Source organism: Macaca nemestrina, chromosome 1 (assembly GCF_043159975.1).
Source record: "Macaca nemestrina isolate mMacNem1 chromosome 1, mMacNem.hap1, whole genome shotgun sequence".
NCBI classification, from domain to species: domain Eukaryota; kingdom Metazoa; phylum Chordata; class Mammalia; order Primates; family Cercopithecidae; genus Macaca; species Macaca nemestrina.
In genome coordinates, this window is record NC_092125.1 from 34037252 (window position 1) to 34055663 (window position 18412).

The window sequence follows — 18412 nt, forward strand, 5'->3', positions numbered from 1 at the left end:
GTTTAAAGTAGTTCATTGATTTTCTCTATTGTTTTCCCATTTTTAATTTTATTAATTTTTGGTCTTTTATTATTTCTTTTACTCTGCTTGCTTTAAATCACTCTCCTTACTCTAGTCTCCTGAAGTGGAAGCTTAGGTTATTGATTCTGGATCTTTCTTCTTTTCTAATATATGCATTAATACTATAAATTTCCTTCTAAGCACTGTTTTTGCAGTATACTAAGAATTTTAATAAGGTGCATTTTAATTTCCATTTAGTTAAAATATTTTAAATTTTTTCTTGATAATTCTTATTTGATCTCTGTGTTACTTGATCTCCAAGTATTTGGGGATCATCCAGTTATCTTTCTAATATTGACTTACAGTTTAATTTCAATGTGGTTTGAGAATAGACTTTGCATGATTTCTATTCTTTTATATTTGTTCAGGTGTGTTTTATGGCCAAGATTGTTTTCTATTTTAGTCAATGTTACATGTAAACTTGAGAAGACTATGCATTTTTCTGTTTGGGGGTAGATTATTCTATGAATGTCAATTAGATCAAGTTGATAAATAGTGCTTTCAGGTTAGTTATATCTTTACTGATTTTCTGTCTGCTTGATCTGTCAATCATCAAAAGAGATGTATTGAAGTTTACAGCTATGATAGTGTATTTGTCTATTTCTCTTTTTACATCTATCCACTTTTACTTCATATTTTTTGATGCTGTGTTGTACATTTGTATATGTTTAGGATGATGTCTTCTTAGAAAATTATCCTCTTTATTATTATGTAATGTCTGTCTTTATCCATGATAATTTTTCTTGTTCTGTGCTTTGTCCAAAATTAATGTAGCTACTCCAGCTTTTTTTTGTTTTTTTAGTAACTGCTGGCATGGTATACTCTTCTCCATCCTTTTATGTTTACCTGACTCTTTAAATTTGATATCTTGTAGACCACATATGATTGAGCCTTGTTTATTTATCCACTCTGATAGTCTCTATCTTCAACTGGTGTATTTATATAATTCACACAACTGATTATTGATATAGTTGAATTAATTACCTTTCCTGTGTTTAAGTTTTCTATTTGTTGCATTTGTTTTTAAATTCTTACCTTTTCTGGTTCTGCTTTCTCTAGTTCTGGTTGACTATTTTATATTATTCCATTTTATCTCTTAGCATATCAATTATACTTCTTTTTACTTTTTTTAGTGGTGGCCCTAGAATTTGAAATTTTAATTTTTTTAGTGGTGGCCCTAGAATTTGAAAATTACCATTATTAGGTAATCTAAGTCCATTTTGAATAATACTATGCCACTTCAAATATAGTGCAGGCACGTTATAACAATAAAATAGTTTCTCCTTACTCATGGGGGCTACATTTCAAGACCCCCAGCAGATACCTGAAACTGCAGATAGTACTGAATCCTATATATACCATGTTATTTTCTATACAAGCATACCTATGATAACATTTTATTTATAAAGTAGGCAAAGTAATAGATTAATAACTATAGCTAGCAATAAAATAGAGCAATTATAACAATATACTATAATAAAAGTTAGATGAATGTGGTCTCTTTCTTTTTCACAAAATACCTTATTGTATTTTTTTTTTTTTTTTTTTTTGAGACGGAGTCTCGCTCTGTCGCCCAGGCTGGAGTGCAGTGGCCGGATCTCAGCTCACTGCAAGCTCCGCCTCCCGGGTTTACGCCATTCTCCTGCCTCAGCCTCCCAAGTAGCTGGGACTACAGGCACACGCCACCTCGTCCGGTTAGTTTTTTTGTATTTTTTTAGTAGAGACGGGGTTTCACCGTGTTAGCCAGGATGGTCTCGATCTCCTGACCTCATGATTCACCCGTCTCAGCCTCCCAAAGTGCTGGGATTACAGGCTTGAGCCACCGCGCCCGGCCACCTTATTGTATTTTACTCATGCTGCTTCTTTTTAACATCTTTTTTTTTTTTTTTAATTAAACTTTAAGTTCTAGGGTACATGTGCACAGTATACAGGTTTGTTACATATGTATACATGTGCCATGTTGGTGTGCTGCACCCATTAACTCGTCATTTACATTAGGTATATCTCCTAATGCTATCCCTCCTGCCTCCCCTCTCCCCACAATAGGCCCTGGTGTGTGATGTTCCCCTTCTTGTGTCCAAGCGATCTCATTGTTCAATTCCCACCTATGAGTGAGAACATACGATGCTTGGTTGTCTGTTCTTGCAATAGTTTGCTGAGAATGATGGTTTCCAGCTGCATTCATGTCCCTACAAAGGACATGAACTCATCCTTTTTTGTGACTGTATAGTATTCCATGGTGTATATGTGCCACATTTTCTGAATCCAGTCTGTCACTGACGGAGATTTGGGTTGATTCCAAGTCTTTGCTATTGTGAATAGTGCCACAATAAACATACATGTGCATGTGTCTTTGTAGCAGCATGATTTATAATCCTTTGTATATACCCAGTAATGGGATGGCTGGGTCATATGGTATTTCTAGTTCTAGATCCTTGAGAAATCACCACACTGTTTTCCACAGTGGTTGAACTAGTTTACAGTTCCCCCAACAGTGTAAAAGTGTTCCTATTTCTCCACATCCTCTCCAGCACCTGTTGTTTCCTGACTTTTTAATGATTGCCATTCTAACTGGTGTGAGATGGTATCTCATTGTGGTTTTGATTTGCATTTCTCTGATGGCCAGTGATGATGAGCATTTTTTCATGTGTCTGTCGGCTATATGAATGTCTTCTTTTGAGAAATGTCTGTTCATATCCTTTGCCCACTTTTTGATGGGGTTGTTTGTTTTTTTCTTGTAAATTTGTTTGAGTTCTTTGTAGATTCTGGATATTAACCCTTTGTCAGATGAGTAGATTGCAAAAATTTTCTCCCATTCTATAGGTTGCCTGTTCACTCTGATGGTAGTTTCTTTTGCTGTGCAGAAGCTCTTTAGTGTAATTAGATCCCATTTGTCAATTTTGGCTTTTGTTGCCATTGCTTTTAGTGTTTTCATCATGAAGTCCTTGCCCATGCCTATGTCCTGAATGGTATTACCTAGGTTTTCTACTAGGGTTTTTATGGTTTTAGGTCTAACATTTAAGTCTCTAATCCATCTTGAATTAATTTTCATATAAGGAGTAAGGAAAGGATCCAGTTTCAGCTTTCTACTTAGGGCTAGCCAATTTTCCCAGCACCATTTATTAAATAGAGAATCCTTTCCCCATTTCTTGTTTTTGTCAGGTTTGTCAAAGATCAGATGGCTGTAGATGTGTGGTATTATTTTTGGGGGCTCTGCTCTGTTCCATTGGTCTATATCTCTATTTTGGTACCAGTACCATGCTGTTTTGGTTACTGTAGCCTTGTAGTATAGTTGGAATCAGGCAGCGTGATGCCCCCAGCTATGTTCTTTTGGCTTAGGATTGTATTGGCAATGAGGACTCTTTCTTTGGTTCCATATGAACTTTAAAGCAGTTTTTTTTCCAATTTTGTGAAGAAAGTCATTGGTAGCTTAATGGGGATGGCATTGAATCTATGAATTACCTTGGGTAGTGTGGCCATTTTCACAATATTGATTTTTCCTATCCATAAGCATGGTATGTTCTTCCATTTGTTTGTGTCCTCTTTTATTTCACTGAGCAGTGGTTTGTAGTTCTCCTTGAAGAGGTCCTTCACATCCCTTTTAAGTTGGATTCCTAGGTATTTTATTCTCTTTGAAACAATTGTGAATGGGAGTTCATTCATGATTTGGCTCTCTGTTTGTCTGTTATTTTTAATAACAGAATGCTTGTGATTTTTGCACATTAATTTTGTATCCTGAGACTTTGCTGAAGTTGCTTGTCAGCTTAGGAGATTTTGGTCTGAGATGATGGGGTTTTCTAAATATATAGTCATGTCATCTGCAAAAGGGATAATTTGACTTCTTCTTTTCCTAATTGAATACCTTTAATTTCTTTCTCCTGCCTGATTGCCCTAGCCAGAACTTCCAACACTATGTTGAATAGGAGTGGTGAGAGAGGGCATCCCTGTCCAGAGGGCATCCCTGTCTTGTGCCAGTTTTCAAACAGAATGCTTCCAGTTTTTGCCCATTCAGTATATTGACTGTGGGTTTGTCATAAATAGCTCTTATTATTTTGAGATAGGTTCCATCAATACCAAATTTATTGAGAGTTTTTAGCATGAAGGGCTGTTGAATTTTGTCAAAGGCCTTTTCTGCATCTATTGAGATAATCATGTGGTTTTTATCTTTGGTTCTGTTTATATGCTGGATTATGTTTATTGATTTGCGTATGCTGAACCAGCCTTGCATCCCAGGGATGAAGCCTACTTGATCATGGTGGATAAGCTTTTTGATGTGCTGCTGGATTTGGTTTGCCAGTATTTTACTGAGGATTTTTGCATTGATGTTCATCAGGGATATTGGTCTAAAATTCTCTTTTTTTGTTGTGTCTCTGCTAGGCTTTGGTATCAGGATGATGTTGGCCTCATAAAATGAGTTAGAGAGGATTCCCTCTTTTTCTATTGATTGGAATAGTTTCAGAAGGAATGGTACCAGATCGTCCTCATACCTCTGGTAGAATTCAGCTGTGAATCCTTCTGGTCCTGGACTTTTTTTGTTGGTAGGCTATTAATCATTGCCTCAATTTCAGAGCCTGCTATTGGTCTATTCAGGGATTCAACTTCTTCCTGGTGTAGTATTGGGAGAGTATATGTGCCCAGGAATTTATCCATTTCTTCTAAGTTTTCTAGTTTGTGTAGAGGTGTTTGTAGTATTCTCTGATGGTAGTTTGTATTTCTGTGGGGTCGGTGGTGATATCCCCTTTATCATTTTTTATTGTGTCGATTTGATTCTTCTCTCTTTTCTTCTTTATTAGTCTTGCTAGCAGTCTATCAATTTTGTTGATCTTTTCAAAAAACCGGCTCCTGGATTCTCTGATTTTTTGAAGGGATTTTTGTGTCTCTATCTCCTTTGGTTCTGCTCTCATCTTAGTTATCTCTTGCCTTCTGCTAGCTTTTGAATGTGTTTGCTCTTGTTTCTCTAGTTCTTTTAATTGTGATGTTAGAGTGTCAATTTTAGATCTTTCCTGCTTTCTCTTGTGGGCATTTAGTGCTATAAATTTCCCTCTACACACTGCTTTAAATGTGTCCCAGAGATTCTGGTATGTTGTATCTTTGTTCTCATTGGTTTCAAAGAACATCTTTATTTCTGCCTTCATTTTGTTATGCACCCAGTAGTCATTCAGGAGCAGGTTATTCAGTTTCCATGTAGTTGAGCAGTTTTGATTTAGTTTCTTATTCCTGAATTCTAGTGTGATTGCACTGTGGTCTGAGAGACAGTTTGTTATAATTTCTGTTCTTGTACATTTGCTGAGGAGTGCTTTACTTCCAACTATGTGGTCAATTTTGGAATAAGTGTGATGTGGTTCTGAGAAGAATGTATATTCTGTTAATTTGGGGAGGAGAGTTCTGTATCTACAGTCTATTAGGTCTGCTTGGTGCAGAGTTGAGTTCAATTCCTGGATATCCTTGTTAACTTTCTGTCTCATTGATCTGTCTAATGTTGACAGTGGGGTGTTCATGCCTCCCATTATTATTGTATGGGAGTCTAAGTCTCTTTGTAGGTCTCTAATAGCTTGTTTTACGAATTTGAGTGCTCCTGTATTGGATGCATATACATTTATGATAGTTAGCTCTTCTTGTTGAATTGATCCCTTTACCGTTATTTAATGGCCTTCTTTGTCTCTTTGGATCTTTGTTGGTTTAAAGTCTGTTTTATCAGAGACTAGGATTGCAACCCCTGCTTTTTTTTGTTTTCCATTTGCTTGGTAGATCTTCCTCCATCCCTTTATCTTGAGCCTATGTGTGTCTCTGCATGTGAGATGGGTCTCCTGAATATAGCAAACTGATGGGTCTTGACTCTTTATCCAATTTGCCAGTCTGTGTGTTTTAACTGGACCATTTAGTCCATTTACATTTAAGGTTAATATTGTTATGTGTGAACTTGATCCCGTCATTATGATATTACCTGGTGATTTTGCTTGTTAGTTGATGCAGTTTCTTCCTAGCATCGATGGTCTTTACATTTTGGCATGTTTTTGCAATGGCTGCTACTGGTTGTTCCTTTCCATGTTTAGTGCTTCTTTCAGGGTCTCTTGTAGGGCAGGCCTGGTGGTGACAAAAACTCTAAGCATTTGCTTGTCTGTAAAGGATTTTATTTCTCCTTCTCTTATAAAACTTAGTTTGGCCGGATATGAAATTCTGGGTTGAAAATTCTTTTCTTTAAGAATGTTGAATATTGGCCCCCACTCTCTTCTGGCTTGTAGAGTTTCTGCTGAGAGATCTGCTGTTAGTCTGATGGGCTTCCCTTTGTTGGTAACCCAACCTTTCTCTCTGACTGCCCTTAACATTTTTTCCTTCTTTTCAACTTTGGTGAATCTGACAATTATGTGTCTTGGAGTTGCTCTTCTCGAGGAGTATCTTTGTGGCATTCTCTGTATTTCCTGAATTTGAATGTTGGCCTGCCGTGCTAGGTTGGGGAAATACTCCTGGATAATATCCTGCAGAGTGTTTTCTAACTTGATTCCATTCTCCCTGTCACTTTCAGGCACACCAATCAGATGTCGATTTGGTCTTTTCACATAATCCCATATTTCTTGGAGGCTTTGTTCATTTCTTTTTAGTCTTTTATCTGTAAACTTCTCTTCTTGCTTCATTTCATTCATTTGATCTTCAATCACTGGTACTCTTTCTTCCAGTTGATCGAGTCAGTTACTGAAGCTTGTGCATTTGTCACATAGTTCTCGTGTCATGGTTTTCATCTCTATCAGTTCGTTTATGGACTTCTTTGCATTGGTTATTCTAGTTATCCATTCCTCCATTCTTTTTTCAAGGTTTTTAATTTCTTTGCGCTGGGTACATAGTTCCTCCTTTAGCTCTGAGAAGTTTGATTGACTGAAGCCTTCTTCTCTCAACTCATCAAAGTCATTCTCTGTCCAGCTTTGTTCCGTTGCTGGCAATGAGCTGTGTTCCTTTGGAGGGGGAGATGCGCTCTGATTTTTTGAATTTCCAGCTTTTCTGCACTGCTTTTCCCCATCTTTGTGGTTTTGTCTGCCTTTGATCTTTGATGATGGTGACAGACTGATGGGGTTTTGGTGTGGGTGTCCTTTCTGTTTGTTAGTTTTCTTTCTAACCATCAGGACCCTCAGCTGCAGGTCTGTTGGAGTTTGCTTGAGGTCCAGTCCAGACCCTATTTGCCTGGGTATCAGTAGCAGAGGCTGCAGAAGATAGAATATTGCTGAACAGCAAGTGTTGCTGTCTGATTCTTGCTCTGGAAGCTTCGTCTCAGAGGTACCCAACTGTGTGAGGTGTGAGGTGTCAGTCTGCACCTAGTGAGGGATGTCTCCCAATTAGGCTACTCAGGGGTCAGGGACCCCCTTGAGCAGGCAAGTCTGTCCATTCTCAGATCTCAACCTCCATGGTTCCTTAAAGCTGTCAGACAGGGACATTTACATCTGCAGAGGTTTCTGCTGCTTTTTGTTTAACTATGCCCTGTCCCCAGAGGTGGAGTCTACAGAGGCAGGCAGGCCTCCTTGAGCTGAGGTGGGCTCCACCCAGTTCGAGCTTCCTGGTGGCTTTATTTACCTACCTAAGCCTCAGCAATGGTGGGCACCCCTTCCCCAGCCTCGCTGCCACCATGCAGTTAGATCTCAGACTGCTGTGCTAGCAATGAAGGAGGCTCTGTGGGCGTGGGACCCTCCGGGCCAGGCATGGGATATAATCTCCTGGTGTGCCGCTTGCTAAGACCCTTGGTAAACACAGTATTAGGGTGGGATTTCCAGGTGTTATGTGTCTCAGTTTCCCTTGGCTAGGAAAAGGAATTCCCTACCCCCTTGTGCTTCCCAGATGAAGCGATGCCTCACCCTGCTTCAGCTCTCGCTGGTTGGGCTGCACCCACTGACTAGCACCAATTGTTCGACACACCCCAGTGAGATGAACCCGGTACCTCAGTTGAAAATGCAGAAATCACCCATCTTCTGTGTCACTCACGCTGGGAGCTGGAGGCTGGAGCTGTTCCTCTTCGGCCATCTTGGGCACCCCCTTGCCCATGATTCTTCTTGTGATGAAAATGTGAGTTGATAAAATACCTATGTGATGAGATTAAGTGAGATGGATGACATAGGCTTTGTAGCATTAGGCTACAATTGACCTTCCCTCAATTCATCAGAAGAAGAAGGACAATACCTGGTGTGAATGATTCTGCATCATTGAGTCATACTGATTCAACCATTAATGGTTGAATGTCAGGAGCTGACAATGACTAACAAGTGGCTAGTGTATACAGTATGGATACACTGGGCAAAGGAATGATTCACTTCCCAGGTGAGAAGCAGCAGGGTGGTGCAAGATTTATCACACTTCTCAGAATGACATGCAATTTAAGTCATATGAATTGTTTATTTCTGGAATTTTTTATTTAATATTTCTGTGCTGCAATTGACTGCAGATAAGTGAAACTGCAAAAAGTGAAACCTTGAATGGAGATGTGAGAGACTACTATATTCCTAATTTTTTTCTCTCATTTCTTATGACATCACTGCTATTTATTTTACTTATTTATTATGTGTAGCAATTACCCAATACATTGTTACTATCACTTTTAACAAAGTTATCTCTTAGACTAATTAACAAACAAGTAAAACAAAAGATTTTATCTTGCCTTCATTTATTTCTTCTCTGATGCTTTTCTTTTGTTTATGTGATCTAAGTTTCTGATCTATATCATTTTTCTTCTTCCTAAATAATTTTTAAAAACATTTCTTCCTGGGCAGCTTGGCTGGTTTAAATTCCCTCAGTTTTTGTTTGTCTAAGAAAACTTTTATTTCTCTTTCCTTTTTACTGATAATTTTACTGGATATAGAGTTCAAGATTGTTGGTTTTTTCTTTCAACACTTTAAATATTTCCTTCCACTTTCTTCTTGCTTGCATGATTTTTGATGAGCAGTCTACTTTAATTTTTATGTTTCTTTCTCTATAGATAAGGTTTTATTTGTAAATCTGTTTTCTTTCAAGATTTTTCCCTTTGTCTTTGGTTTTCTTCAGTTTAAATATGATATACCTAGGTGTAGTTTTAAAAGTATCCTGCTTGGTGTTCTCTGAGCTTTCTGACTGTGCTTTAGTCAGAAAGCACACTATATTTGAAAAATTCTTGGCCATTACTACTTCAAATATTTCTTTTAATTCACTTTATCTTTCTTTTCCCTTTGGTATTCCAATTACACATATGTTACACTTCTTGAAATTGTCTCACAGTTTGGATGTTCTGGTTTGTTTTTTTTTTCTCATTCTTTATCTCTTTGCATTTTTGTTTGGGACGTTTTCATTGACCTATTTTCAAGTTCACTGATTATTTCCTCAGCTGTGTCCAGATTAATCAGCCCATCAAAAGTATTCTTCATTTCTGTTACAGTGTCTTTGATTTCTAGCATTTCCTTTTGATTCTTACAGTTTATATCACTTTGCTTACATTACCCATCTGTTCCTTCAGGTTGTCTAGTTTTTCCATCAGATGTATAATTATATATGTCTTTAGCATATATACTTATTTTAAATTGCCTGTCTGAGAATTTCAAAATTTGTATTATATCTGAGTGTGGTTCCATTGCTTGCTTTGTCTTGATTGGGTCAGAAAATCATACCCAAAAGTATGATGCTCAGTATGCTGAGCACTTTTGAATTAAAGAAAATTAGACAGTCTTAGAGGCTACCTCACAACCAAAAACTTTATAACCTCCTTTTGTCTCTTACACCCACCACTCAGTGCAGGGAGGAGCTCTATCTGGAATTTCTTTATCTGACTGAGGAAACTTCTTTCCAAAAGAAGTGTAATTGTTTTAAAATTCTCTCCTTAGACATCTCATTAAATAATAACAAAAGATTAACTAGGAAGAGGAGAAGAGAACACATCCACAAAGATTTTTAATCTATTTTTCTAAGGGGAGCTCTGAGAAATTACCTGAGAGACTGTATCTGCACATTCAAACAACCTCGGTTCATAGTGCAGTTCTGCGCCTCATTTTTGTGAAACTAGCCCACAAGATATTGTTTGTCCTTAGGTTCCATTTACTGTGCAAAGAGAATCATTTACACACAACTGACTGTTCTTTGGGCTCATTCATTTCCTCTAAAAATTATTTACGATTACTGTAAAACTGCCTACAACCCCCTACTTATCTCCCCCTCATAAAGATGTTATTTAAGCCTCAATCATCTGGTTCTACTTTGAGTCTCATATTTTGTATGGCTCCCATGCTTATGCATGTTAATAAATTTGTACGTTTTTTCATGTTATTGTTTATTTTTAGTTTATTTCAGTAAACCTTCAGACAGAATGGAAGAAAAGCTTTCCTTTAGCTCGTACAGTTTCCTCAGATTGTTGGGTTTTTTTTTCTTGCTTGTTTGGTATGCCCTGTAATTTTTTGTTGAAATTAAATGTTATGTTTCAGGTGATAGGACATGAGGTAGAAGGTCTTTAGTATGAGCGTTTCTGTTAATCTGGCTAGCAGTTGGGGTGTACTTAATATTTATTGTAGTTTTAGATTCTAGAAGCTTCAAATTCTATGTCCCTGTTTTAATCTTCCCTGTTTTATTTGAACTTTCCTGTGGTCTCCTCAGAAAAAGTCTTGGCCTTGGATCTCTTTCAACTGTGATTCACTATGATCACACTGGAGCCCTGTGAGTGTGGTATAACGCATGGGGAAGAAAAATTTCTACACTTGATCTTAGCCAAAAGGCTGAGAAGTGATGGGAAGAAGAATTTCTATAATCTTATGATTAAATTTCAGTCTTTCATATGCTGATGTCCCTGGACCATGACCTTCACAAATGTTTCTTAGCTTTTTTCCACCCTTACATGAGCTAGTAAGAGTGAATGGGACTGGAGTTGTCATGGATAGGATAAGTCTCTGGAAGTCTTTTCCCCTCGAGAGTAGGCCTTTTTCTGGAGAATGCTCCAGATTATATGATTAGTCTCCCCTCTTCCCTCCATCCTTCTAGAGCCACAGGGATCTTTCCTGTACATCTACTACGAGAATGTGATAAGATTTCTAGAGCCAAAACTCATAAAAATATGAGGATCCCTCTAACATTGTGGCCCTCAGGAGCTTCTCATTCTTGTGCCAGTCTACACTCAGACTCTGGCATTTCACCCAAATAAGGATTTAAATGTTTCTACTATGTTATGGCTCCAGCAACTTCTGCTTATTTAGATATGCAGATTTCAGCTATGTCTCTCTCCAGATTTTTGGGTTGTGATTTGTCCTGTGTAGGGGTGAAAAAGGAAGGCTTTCCCTCTACTCTCTGAAGGTTCACTGACATGAACTAATAAGGGACAGATTAGCAAGGGAAAAGGCATACAAATTTATTAATGTGCAGAAGCACAGGAGCCATATGTCAATATGAAATAATTGAAAGGATGAGAATCTAGTTTAAAATATTTTATTCAAATACAATGCTGTGAATGGACATCTCAGTAACACTGAAGGCAAATAAATGGGATCAGCACTCTGGAACTGAAAAGTTAAAGCATTGCTTCTATAGGCAGACAACAAAAAAATTGAACAGAATGACAGCATTTTCCATACAAGGCTAGTTTATGAGTTACGGTAATTTAATTTGTTTTAGCTTGTTTTCCTTTCCAATGTAAAAGGGTATCTGTAACATTTCGTTTTAGGCAATGTGATAGTCATGAGGACTTTGTGTAAGGGATATATATCTATAATCAGAAGAACAAAGGTTATAGCTGCCTAGGTTACAGCTGCTTAGGTTACAATCACCTGTCATGTGACTCAGGTCTCATAATCACATTCCTTTAAGGCTCAAAATAATGTAAAGTTCCAATAACTTTGATTTTCTTTGTTTTATTTATTTTTAATATTTATTTTTTGTGGGTACATGGTGGGTGTATATATTTCTGTGATACATGAGTTTTGAAACAGGCATGCAATGTGAAATAATCAGATCATGAAGAATGGATTACCCATTCCATCAAGCATTTATGATTTGTGTTACAAACAATCCAATTATACTCTTTTAGTTATTTTTAAATGTACAATTAAGTTATTATTGACTATAGTCACCCTGTGATGCTATCAAATAGTAGGTCTTATTCATTCTTTCTATTTTGTGTATCCAGTAACCATCTCCACCTCTTTCCCAAACCTCCCTACCCTTCCCAGACTCTGGAAACCATCCTTTTACTCTCTGTGTCCCTGAGTTCAATTGTTTTCATTTTTAGATTCCACAAATAAGTGAGAACATGCAATGATTGTCTTTCTATGCCTGGCTTATTTCACTTAACATAATGATCTCCAGTTCTATCCATGTTGTTGCAAATGAGAGGATCTCATTCTCGTTTTTATGGCTGAATAGTATTCCATCTGTATATGTACCACATTTTCTTTATTCATTTATCTGTTGATGAACACTTAGGTTGCTTCCAAATCTTAGCTATTGTAAACAGTGCTGCAACAAACATGGGAGTGCAGATATCTCTTTGATATACAGCTTTTCTTTCTTTTGGATATATACCCAGTAGTGGGATTGCTGGGTCATATAGTAGCTCTATTTTAGTTTTTCGAGGAACCTCCAAACTGTTCTTGATAGCAGTTGTACTAGTTTACGTTCCCACCAACAGTGTACAAGGAGGGTTCCCTTTTCTCCACATCTTTGTCAGCATTTGTTATTGCCTGTCTTTTGGATAAAAGCTATTTTAACTAAGGTGAGATGATATCTCATTGTAGTTTTGATTTGCATTTCTCTGATGACCAATGATGTTGAACACCTTTTAATATGCTGCTTGCCATTTGTATTTCTTCTTTTGAGAAGTGTTTATTCAGATCCTTGACCTATTTTTAAAGCTGGGTTATTAGATTTTTTTTTCCCTATAGAGTTGTTTGAGCTCCTTATATATTCTGGTTATTAATCCCTTGTCAGATAAGTAGTTCAGCTTTGATTTTGAATTACTTATTTTTACACAAAGAAGGGCCAGATGGCTGAAGCTGATATACCCTCTTCATAGGGGAAAGAAATTGGGGAAGAGGAAGATGCCTTTGAAAGACAATTTTGAAGGGTGATAAATAATTTCAGGGAAGATGACTGGACCCAGGAGACAGAAATTAGCTTGCAATTGTTTCTCTGGAATTTGAATAAGAGACAGAAAATATTTTGTTGTAACGTCTGTCCAGGTGTGGTTACATTCCTCAGTCTTCCTTACTGTATGGTAGATAATGAAATTTCAGGTAGTGGGTGGAAGGTAACTATGTTTTTTCTGGAGGAGTTTCAGATAAATGAACCTCAAGAAGACAATTTTGCCCTGTGCTTAGGAGGAGGAGCAGAAGAAGGCTAGAAAATTCTTGGTTTTGAGGCACTAGTCTGAGGTCCTTTACTTTTCTTTAGCTCATAAGTGCTCAGCATACCAAAGCACCATACTTTGGAATATCATTTTCTGAGCCACACATCAATTCAAGAAAAATAATAGATTTTCAGTTTCTCTAGCTTTTCCTTGTTTTAACTCCAGAAGTGACAACTTTCAAGCTCTCTGCATGTCCTATCTAGAACTAGAAATCTGGGGAGAAGTATTTTATCACTGATCTTGTTTAGAGTGGCTGGCCCATGCTGCTAATAAAGAGTAGCTTAATTTTTAGTAGGTTTTTGTTTTTAGTTTCAGACAGGGTCTTACTTTGTCACACAGGTTGGAGTATAGTGGCGCAATCTCGGTTCGCTGCAACCTCTGCCTCCCAGGCTTGAGCGATCCTCCCACCTCAGCCACCGGAGTAGCTGAAACCACAGGTGCACTCCACCACACCCAACTAATTTTTGTATTTTTAGTAGAGACAGGGTTTCACCATGTTGGTCAGACTGGTCTCGATCTCCTGACCTCAGGCTATCCACCTACCCCGGCCTCTCAAAGTGCTGGGATTATAGGCATAAGCCACTGCACCACGCTTTTTTAGTAGGTTTTTTATGTTAAATTCTCTACATATTATGTGCTCCTCATTGCTTAATCTCAGAAGAGCTCTCCTGTTTCCCCCTCAAGCCCTTTGTCCAAATGAAACCATCTGTGTGCTTTTCTATCATTCTTCTTCTCATTCTTTACCCACTGACTCCTACTCATCCTCTAGGTCTGGACTTAAATCTCACTTCTTTGAAGAATATCTCTCTTATTGTTTAAACTTGGTTAAATCAAAACTAGGTTAAATTACTTTATTGTATATTCCTTTGACTCTGTATACTACCTTTGGAAATATTTAAGTCTCTTGAAATGGCTTTTTAAATATAATCCTTGTGAGGGCAGGGACCATTTATGTATTTTTAGTATCTAGCACAATTATTCACACAATATGGGTACTGAAGAATAATTTATTGACTGATACTTGACTGAAAGGTGTGACCCAATAATTCTACATCTGGCTGAGTTTTCTTAAAAGTGTAATGGTAACAGAGAGAAGTCCTTTGAGCTGTACTATTTGAAAAAAGTTATTTGAATTTGTAATCCAGCTAATCAAAGGATAAAACCAAATATGAAATCATGCATAACTGCAGAAGATGTAGTATAAACAATGAGTTGTCAACATTAAGTCCAGTAAAGCAAAAACATATTTAGGCCCCAAACAGACTGCAAATATTATGATTATTGAAACAAAAGCTACATGATGCAAAAATAATTTGACAATAATGAAATGAAATTTTAGAATATGACCCAAAATTGAGAGTATTAAACCTATACTCTTTTTTTATCTGAAATTAATTGAGAAATACATGTTTCAGAATTAATTTAAAAATTTCAAGGTTACGATTAGTACAAAAACCAGAAAATGAATTATAACTTCGAAATTACTTAGGTGGAAGATGATGTGGGTAGCAAACAAAGTAAATGAAACTACATAATAAAAGTTAGAAATCAAATCAAATACTAAGGAAGCATGAAAGAATACTGGTTAAGACCTATTCTCTCTATATATCCACACATATATGCATGCATAATTTAAAAGGAGTGAAATCTTCTGCTTTTCCTCTAGTAGATGATTTCACTTAAATCCAGTAAAAAGTAGACTTTTTTAGTAGTATAAAAAAGTAGCATAAAAAACAACTTTATGCTGTTTATAGGAGACATAGTTTTTAAAAGTGACCCGGTGAAATTAAAAGTATCAGTGTTGGCCAGGCGTGGTGGCTCACGCCTGTAATCCCAGCACTTTGGGAGGCAGAGGCGGGCAAATCACGTGATCAGGAGATCGAGACCATCCTGGCTAACACGGTGAAACCCTGTCTCTACTAAAGATACCAAAAATTATCCAGGCGTGGTGGCGAGCGCCTGTTGTTCCAGCTACTTGGGAGGCTGAGGCAGGAGAATGACGTGAACCTGGGAGGCGGAGCTTGTAGTGAGCTGAGATGGCACCACTGCACTCCAGCCTGGGTGACAGAGCGAGACTACATCTCAAAAAAAAAAAAAGAAAAAAGAAAAAAAGAAAAAATCAGTGTAAAAAAATGCAATGAAAAAAAAAAAACTGATGATGCCAAAAAAGGTTGAATTTGCTGGTCACAGTGGCTTATGCCTAAAATCCCAGCTACTTGGGAGACTGAGGTAGGAAGATCACTTGAGCCCAGGGTTTCAAGGCTGCAGTGAGCTAGGCCATGATCATGCCACTGCATTATAGCCTGGGCTACCAAAGCAAGACCCCATTGGTTTACAAAAAAGGTTGAATTCAGGGCAAAAAAGCACTTGCAATGATTAAGAATATAATCAAAATGAAGATGTAACTGAAATGCATGATTCAAGCCAAAAGATTCTTTTCAGGAAAATGGAGAAAGCCCACGAAAATATAATAGTAATGAAAATCTTTATCCTCTCTTGATCTTTGAGTGATAAAGAAGACAAAAAAATGTAAAGCTATAGAGAAATAAAAATGGAATAAAACTGCTCCAATTGACACGTATGTCTTTTTTGTCGTTGCTGTTGTTTTGTTTTTTTGTTTTTGAGACAGTCTTACCTGTCGCCCAGGCTGGAGTGCAGTGGTGCCATCTCGGCTCACTGCAACTTCCGCCTCCTGGGTTCAAGCGATACTCCTGCCTCAGCCTCCCAAGTAGCTGGAACAACAGGCGCCCGCCACCACGCCTGGCTAATGTTTTGTATTTTTAGTAGAGACAGGGTTTCATCATGTTGACTAGGATGGTCTCAATCTCTTGACCTCATGATCCACCCGCCTCTGCCTCCCAAAGTGCTGGGATTACAGGCATGAGCCACCACATCCAGCCTTTCATTCATATGTATTTCTTTAGTTCTTTTCCTGGCAAACAGATATTGAATGCAGTTTCTTCTCACTCATAAAATATTTACAAATTTTGTCCATATGCTAGGGCACAAAGGAAACCTTAAATAAATCCAAAATATAAAAAACAATACAGAACACATTTTTTGATTGTAATGCAAAAAAGGGACATTATTTACAAGAGTGGGTGCTAATAAGATTCAACTGAATGGAAATGAAATCAATTTTTCTTTATATCCTCCAAGTAAAAAAGCTGGACTCAGATGAAAAATGCAGACTTTCATTATCAAACAAAAAATAATTAAAATAAATTAAATTAATATTGAATTCAGATGTTGAATTAACATCTAAACAAAAGAAACAAAGACGAAACTACCAATTAATAAAGTAGAAAAATAGAATAAATATACAAACTAAGAACTAATTCCTTGAAAATAAATTTTATTAAATAGAAAAGCTACTCTAACTTGTCACGAAAGAAGGAAATGTAAATACACAAAACTCAGGATGAAGAAGGATAAACAATAGATGTGGAAAAATAAAAGAAATTATAAGCACATACTTTGCAGCTCCTAATAAATTTGAAAAATGTGAAATGGCTGTGAAATTTATATACTAGGCTTTAGGTTTTATAAAATATGTAGTATCCTTATTTTCTATAAATTATTTGAATATTTTCATGAACCTACATTCCAGGGAAGAATGGACATAAACTTGTTAATTAGGAGTATCTCATTCTCTTCAAGATAGAGTCTCCTTTCTTTAAAACTGTCCATTTTGGGTAAATGCTCAGTCTGTCTAATTTTCTGACATCTTTTCTTTCCCAAGATAGTGCCTGGATATAGTTGACCACAGAAATTCTGCATCCTTTGGTGAGGGGAACCATAAGGCTCAGATGTGAGAGGGTCCTCATACCTTACCCTAGCTCTTCTGTGTCCTCTACTATCAAGCTCTGCTTCTGGTGAAACTCCTGGTCACCCTCTCAGGCTGGGTATTACTGGTAAGGAGGTTAGCCAGCTTCCATGTGAGTAGCCTTTTCCTCAGTCTTTGCTGGTTCTTCTGGTCCTCTAAGATGGGGCTGTGCCTTCCAAGTGACTCCTGTCTTGGGCCATGTGCCCACAGGTTGTCAGCCACATCTTTTACTCTGCCTCTTCTGTAGTGATGCATTGACAATCCTGCTAATCAACGATCTTCTGCATCTTTAACCAGGTCGCACAGGAACTTCTGGATCCTATAGAAGCTGAGCACCATCTCTGGCTATGTACTTGGCAAATTCCTTCTGTTGTTTTCACTCTGAAGAGGTTGTTTCTTTCTTTTTTTTTTTTTTCAGGTGGGATTTCACTCTGTCATCCAGAGTGAAGTGGCATGACCACGAGTCACTGCAACCTTGACCTTCCAGGCTCAAGTTATCTTCCCACCTCAGACTCCTGTGTAGCTGGACCTTTGGGCATGCACCACCACACCTGGCTAATTTTATTTTAGTTTTTGTAGAGAGAGAGTTTCCCTATGTTGCCAGGGCTGGTCTAACACTCCTGGTTCAAGTGATCCTCCCTCCTTGGCCTCCCAAAGCGTCGGGATTATAGGCATGAGTCACCACATCTGGCTGATTGTCTCATTTTGATATGGAAACATCTGGAATGATTTCCCACCTGAGTTCTACTGCTTGAGAACATGTAAGCATTCCACTAAATCCAGAGGTTGCATTTTGGGAGGAGGAATAGGGAAAAGATAAATGAAATATTTTAAACTGAAAGAGAAAATTTGAAATCAGAAGAGAATGAGCTACTTCAAATTGGCTAGTTGGCCTTATCCCTGTCTTCCTTCATTGCTCACAGGGATAGGTACCCAGGAACAACACTGGATTTGTTATAGAAAACAAAAAACCCTGCATATTTTGCACATCTCAATGGCGGTTATTAAAATTTGACCTTATTACACTAGAAATATTTTCAGATTACTTTCATCAATTGTGAATCTTGTTGCCTAGAAGCTGTCTCCCTTCAGGGACAGGGCAGGGCAGATTCCATCTAGAACAAAGGAGCCAATCAGCTTGCAGGTTCATAACTGACTTTTTGGGGGCCTCTGGAAAAACACTAATCTGATGGCAAGAA